Source organism: Somniosus microcephalus, unplaced genomic scaffold, assembly GCF_052327205.1.
Source record: "Somniosus microcephalus isolate GS21.2 unplaced genomic scaffold, FLI_Smic_1.0 unresolved_chr5, whole genome shotgun sequence".
Lineage (NCBI taxonomy): Eukaryota > Metazoa > Chordata > Chondrichthyes > Squaliformes > Somniosidae > Somniosus > Somniosus microcephalus.
In genome coordinates, this window is record NW_028225183.1 from 17,945,678 (window position 1) to 17,952,726 (window position 7,049).

Sequence of the window (7,049 nt, forward strand, 5' to 3'; positions counted from 1 at the left end):
TGTGTAGTAAGATTGTATTTAGTATAGTCCTGACCTCCAACCAGTAAAGACCTGTTGAACTTTAATCTTCTAGTCTGTGTGTTATTAATTACAACTAGAACACACAGACTTTACAGATAGTAACTATTTTGTATTTTCCAAAATATTACTGCTATCCGCCCCCTTCAGTGTATGTAATGGTGATCGAAGGCACGACTTCCCTTCTGTGAGTGGCTGGCGTTATTTGTGCTGAAGGTAACGCGCTGATTGTGTTAGGTGGAACAGTGAAGGGAGATCCTTATTTAGAGCAGAGAGAAATCCGCGAGTGACATCATTATGCCCCATTAATTACAGTTATTGAAGGAACAGTCTCATTGAGCCATTGTCACCAGAACACTTTACTGCAACACAATCTAGTTCACCTTATTGTCCACAGCTTTACATAAAAAGTGAGCGAATGAACAATATTGCACCCGCCCAGAAAATCCCGAGGGCAGAGCAGAGACAATGGAGTTTTGCTCGCTGCACTGAACTCAAACTGAGAACAAAAGACCAGAAAGTGACAGAAAAAATGAAGGAATGAAGATGATAAAGATGGATTGCTCCAATCGTGTTCCCTGACTTATTCCATTTTGGCCATCAGGGTAAAAAATTTCACAATAAATAAATGTTAGACCGAACCCCAGTGATGGAACAAGCTGACTCGCCGACATGTAACTGTTCCCACCACAATCCAGGAATTTAATTCCCAGAGCTGCCTAGATTGCACTGCTCCCACCTCAGCCCAGGAATTTCATTCGCTGGGCCGCTTATATTAAACTGCTCCCCCTTAGCCTTGGAATTTCATTCCCAGGGCCGCCTAGATTAAACTGCTCCCGCTTTAGTCCTGAAATTTAATTCCCAGGATGGCCAGTATTACACCGCTCCGTCCACAATCCAGGAATTTAATTCCCTGGGCCGCCAAGATGACACTGCTCCCGCCTCAGTCCAAGAATTTCATTCCCTGGGCCACCTAGATTACACTGCTCCCGGCTCAGTCCAGTAATGTCATTCCCAGGGACTGATACTATAAAAAGTAAAACAACATGTTTCTAAACACTGACCTTATCCAACCAAACTTGTAATGGTGCTTTACAAAGGATAGAATAAATAAAACCGTCACAGGTTTGACACAAAGGAATCAAAGGAAAACGCTTAAAATATTAACCAATCAGATAAATGCTCTGCAACCATCTCAATACTCCATGAAACGTTCTGGAACCTTTGAATTCTCACACAATCATAGTGACAGAACCATACTATCAGTCAACATTGCCGACTGCTCCATCACTATCCCAGGGTATATCGTGTGCCACTGATAGGATAGACACATCAGAGATGTGAGCACAGGTGGATACAGTCGGGTGGGAGAGATCCCGAGAGTCCTCAACATTGACTAAGGACAAGAAGAATTCTCATGGCTTCCAGTCAGACATGGGCAAGGTAACTTCCTGCTGAAACCGCCGTCCCTCAGCTGATGAATCTGTATATATTCATCCGGAATATCATTTGATGCAGGCACCGAGAGCAGAAAATGCACAAAATAATCTCTGGTTTGGGAGGGGGAAACTACAATATCCATCATCAAGAGTTGCTCGGAATCACCATCATTAACCGAGCCCTGAGGAACACAGCAACCAGACTGGGATTGTGGCAGGTGGTGGGAGAACCAACATGCGAGAAAAGCCTGTTTGTCCTCGTCCTCACCAATCTACCTATCACATATTAATGTGTCCATGACGATATTGGTAGGACTGATCACTGTACAATTTTTGTGGAGAATAAGTCTCGCCTTTAATCTGAAGACATCCTCCATTGTATCATGTGCCACTACCATCGTGCTCTGTGGGATTACATTAGACAGAGCCAAGCGATCCCTCAACCAACAGATCAGATTATTTCAAAGCTGTCCTATGTAGCCGTCAATGGTAATGAACAATTAAGCTGTTTCCCCATAGACATGAAAGTTTCTCTTTTTCAAGTATATATTCAATTACCTTTGGATAGTAACTATTAAGAAAGAAAGACTTGCATTTATAGAGCGCCTTTCACGACCTCGGGATGTCCCAAAGCACTTTACTGCCAAAAGTGTACTTTTGATTTGTAGTCAGTGTTGTACTGTAGGAAACACGGCAGCCAGTTTGTGCACGGATTTCCCACAAACAGCAATGTAATAATAAACGAATCACGTGTTTTTGCGATGTTGATTGAGAAAGGTATCGGCCAGAACATTTGAGATAACGCCACTGCTCTACTTCGAATAGTGCCATGGGATCATTGCCGTCCACCTGAGACACAGCAGATGGGGCCTCGGTTTAACATCGCATCAGTAAGACGGCTCCTCCGACAATAGAGTATTTCCTCAGTACTGTCCCTCCGACATTGCGGCGCTCCCTCTGTACTGCCCCTCCGACAGTGCAGCACTCCCTCAGTACTGCCCCTGCGACAGTGCGGCGTTCCCTCCATAATGCACCTCCGACAGTGCAGCATTCCCTCAGTACTGCCACTCCGACAGTACAGTGCTCCATCAGTGCTGTCCCTCCGACAGTGCAGCGATCCCTCAGAACTGTCCCTCCGACAGTGCAGTGCTTCCTCAGTACTGCCCCATCGACAGTGCAACACTCTCTCAGTCCAGCCCCTCCGGCAGTGCAGCGATCGCTCTGTACTGCACATTCGACAGTGCAGCATTCCATCAGTACTGTCCCTCGAACAGTGTAGCCCTCCTTCCGTACTGTCCTTCAGGCAGCACAGTGCTACCTGAATATTGTCCATCCGACAGGGCTGTGTTCCCTCAGTTCTGGCCCTTAGGCAGTTTTGCGCTAACTTACTACTGCCCGTCCAAAATGGCACCTCTCCCTCAGTACTGTCCCTCCAATGTGCACCTCTCCCTCAGTACGGTCACTCCGACAGTGCAGCTCTCAATCAGTAGTGTCTCTCCGACAGTGCTTCGCTTCCACAATGCTGCCTCTCTGACAGTGCAGTGCTCCTTCAGTACTCTCTCTCCGACAGTGCAGCTCTCTTCTAAGTACTGCACTGAAGTGTTAATTTAGATTTTTGTTCTCATGTCGCTGGAGTGCGAGTTGATCCCAGAACCTTCTGACTCAGAGTCTAATGTGCTGTGAACAGAGCTTATTGAATCTGCTTCCTCCAGCCTTTCAGAGAGTTCATTCCAGATCATAAAACTCACTGCTGACCAAAGTTCATCATTTGGTAAAGACAAGTCTGTCAGTGGAATCAGTTTCCCCTTACTTACTGTACCAAAGCCCTCATCATTTTGAACACTTCTAATCAATATCCCCCGAACTTTCTCTGCTCTAAGGAGAACAATCCCAGCTTCTCCAGTCTCTCGACATAATTAAATTCCTCATCCCTGGTGTCATTACGTTAAATTATCCCGTCACAAGCGGCTGACGATGACCACCTCCAACAAGAGCTACTCTCAGCTCCCCCACTTGACCGTTAATGGCATTTCCAGCACCGAATCCGCCACCATCAAATTCCTGGAGGTTGCCATTGATCAGAAAATCAAATGGAACAGCCACATAAATGCAGCAGCTCAGGGGTTGGGTATTCTGCGGTTAGAAACTCACTCCCTGACGCCCAACAGCTACAAGGCAAAAGTCAAGATTTTTATGGATTACCATCTGTAGACATCGGGTACTATAGCATAGCTGTTATTTTACTGCGCCAGTAATCCTAGAAGATTGGATTTATAATCAGTGAGACTCTGAGATCAAATAAGAACATAAGAACATAAGAAATAGGAGCAGGAGTAGGCCAATCGGCCCCTCGAGCCTGCTCCACAATTCAATAAGATCATGGCTGATCTGATCCTAACCTCAAATCTATTATCACTCTCCATCCCACCCGAACCCATGTGATCTCCCGGGGGAGGCGAAAAACCAGCTAAAAAACCCAATGGCCAATTTGGGAGAAAAAATCTGGGAAATTCCTCTCCGACCCATCTGGGCGATCGAAACTCGTCAGGAGATCACTCTGTCCCTGTATTTCCTACAGTACTTACCTTCTGTAAAAGGTGATCTCCACCCAGCCAGGAACAAGCCCAATTTAATATTGAAGGACTCCTAGCTGGCAGCCTGTTCGATGCCTCCACTAATCCCTCTGAATAGAACCATCTCCTGAAATCTAACACAGAATTAGTACACAAGAAGTAGTAGCAGGACCAGGCGACACGGCCCCTGGGCCCGCTCCACTACCCACAGAGCCATTACCGTTCCGAACCGAGACTCATGTCCAAATCCCTGCCCGCTCCCCATAACCCCTAATTCCCTTTACTTCTAGGAAACTGCCTATTTCTGTTTTAAATTAATTTAATTATGTAGCTTCCACAGCTTTCTGGGGCAGCAAATTCCACAGAGCCACTACCCTCTGAGTGAAGAAGTTTCTCCTCATCTCAGTTTTGAAAGAGCAGCCCCTTATTCTAAGATTATGCCCCCTAGTTCTAGTTTCACCCATCATTGGGAACATCCTCACCGCATCCACCCGATCAAGCCCCTTCACAATCTTATATGTTTCAATAAGATCGCCTCTCATTCTTCTGACCTCCAATGAGTAGAGTCCCAATCTACTCAACCTCTCCTGATATGTCCACCCCCTCATCCTCGGGATTAACCGAGTGAACCTTCTTTGTACTGATTCAAGAGCAAGTATATATTTTCTTAAGTGTGGACACCAAAACTGTACGCAGTATTCCAGGTGCGGGCTCACCAATACCTTGTACAACTGCAGCAATACCTCCCTGTTTTTATATTATATCCCCTTGCAATAAAAGCCAACATTCCGTTGGCATTCTTGATCACTTGCTGCAACTGCATACTAACTTTTTGAGTTTCGTGCACCAGGCCCCCAGATCCCTTTGTACTACATTACTTTCCAGATTCTTGCCATTAAGACAATAACTTGCTCCATGATTTTTCCTGCCAAAGTGCATAACCTCACACTTTCCAGTATTGTATTCCATCTGCCAAATCTCTGCCCACTTGCTTAGCCTGTCTATATCCCTTTGCAGGTTTATTATGTCCTCCTCACTCACTTCTTTCCCTCCCATCTTTGTATCATCTGCAAACTTTGATATGTTACACTCGGTCCCCTCCTCCAGATCATCAATATGCATTGTAAAGAGTTGGGGACCCAGCACTGATGGAACACCACTAGTTACCAATTGCCTGCCTGAGAATGAACCATTTATCCCAAATCTCTGCTTTCTGTTTGATAGCCAATCCTCCACCCATGCCAGAATATTACCCCCATCCCGTTTTTTTTTTATCTTGTGCAATAATCTTTTGTTTTGCACCTTGTCAAATGCCTTTTGGAAGTCTAAATACACTACGTCCGCTGGTTCCCCTTTATCCACCCTGTATGTTACTTCCTCAAAGAACTCAAGCAAATTTGTCAAACATGACTTCCCCTTCATAAAACCATGCTGACTTTGTCCTATTAAATTATGGTTATCCAAATATCCCGTTACTGTCTCCTTAATAATGGACTCTAAAATTTTACCAACCACAGATGTTAGGCAAACAGCTCTATAGTTACCAGCCTTCTGCCTACTACCCTTTTTAAATAAGGGTGTTACATTAGCAGTTTTCCAATCTGCCGTGACCTTTGCTGAGTCCAGGGTGTTTTGGAAAATTATTACCAATGCATCCACAATCCCTACCGCCACTTCCCTCAAGACTCTAGGATGTAAGCCATCAGGTCCAGGGGATTTATTCGCCTTGAGTCCCATTATTTTACCAAGTACCACTTCCTTAGTGAATTTAATCGTATTGAGCTCCTCCCCCCCTAGAGCCCCCTGTTTGTCCAGTATTAGGATATTCTTAGTGTCCTCCACCGTAAAGACTGATGCAAAATATTTGTGCAGCGTTTTTGCCATCTCCATGATTCCCACCATTAATTTGCCGGTCTCATCCTCTAAGGGACCAACATTTACTTTAGCAACCCTTTTTCTTTTTATATAACGATAGAAACTTTTGCTATCTGTTTTAATATTTTTTGCTCATTTTCTTTCATAATCTATCTTCCCTTTCTTAATCATTCTTTTCGTTATTTTTTGCTGTCTTTTAAAGACTTCCCAATCTTCTATCCTCCCGTTAGATTTGGCTACTTTATATGCCCTTGTATTTAGTCGGATACTATCCTTATTTACTTTACTTAGCCACGGATGGCTATTTTTTCTTTTACACCCTTTTTTCCAAAGTGGAATATATTTCTTTTGGAAGTTGTAAAATAATTTCTTAAATGTACACCACTGATCATGTACCGTCTTACCCTTTAATCTATTTTCCAAGTCCACTCTAATCAATTCCGCGCTCATACCTTCATAGTCTCCTTTATTCAAGCTCAGCACGCGTGTTTGAGATCCAACCTTCTCACCCTCTAATTTAATATGCAATTCAACCATGTTATGGCGACTCATTCCAAGGGGATCCTTTATTAGGACATTTTTAATTAATTATGTCTCATTACACAGGACCAAATCTAAGGTTGCTTGCCCCCTGGTCGGTTCAGTTACATACAGCTCAAGAAACCCATCCCTAATACACGCAATCAACTCATCCTCAAGGCTGCCCTGCCCAATTTGATTTATCCAGTTAATATGATAGTTAAAATCCCCCATAATTATAGCTGTTCCCTTATTACAAGCCTCAACTATTTCCTGATTAATACTCCGTCCAACAGCGTTGCAACTATTCGGAGGTATATAGACTATGCCCACAAGTGTTTTTTCCCCTTATTACTCCTTATCTCCACCCAAACTGTTTCACTATCTTGATCCTTTGACCCAATATCATTTCTCTGTATTAGAGTGATTCCTTCCTTTATTAACATAACGACCACACCTCTCCTTCCTTCCTGCCTGCCCTTCCTGATTGTTAAATATCCTGGTATGTTTAATTCCCAGTCATGGCCACCCTGCAGCCATGTTTCTGTATTGGCCACAAGATCATACCTATATGTAGTTATTTGTGCCGTTAGCTCGTCCATTTTGTTACGAACGCTACGTGCAT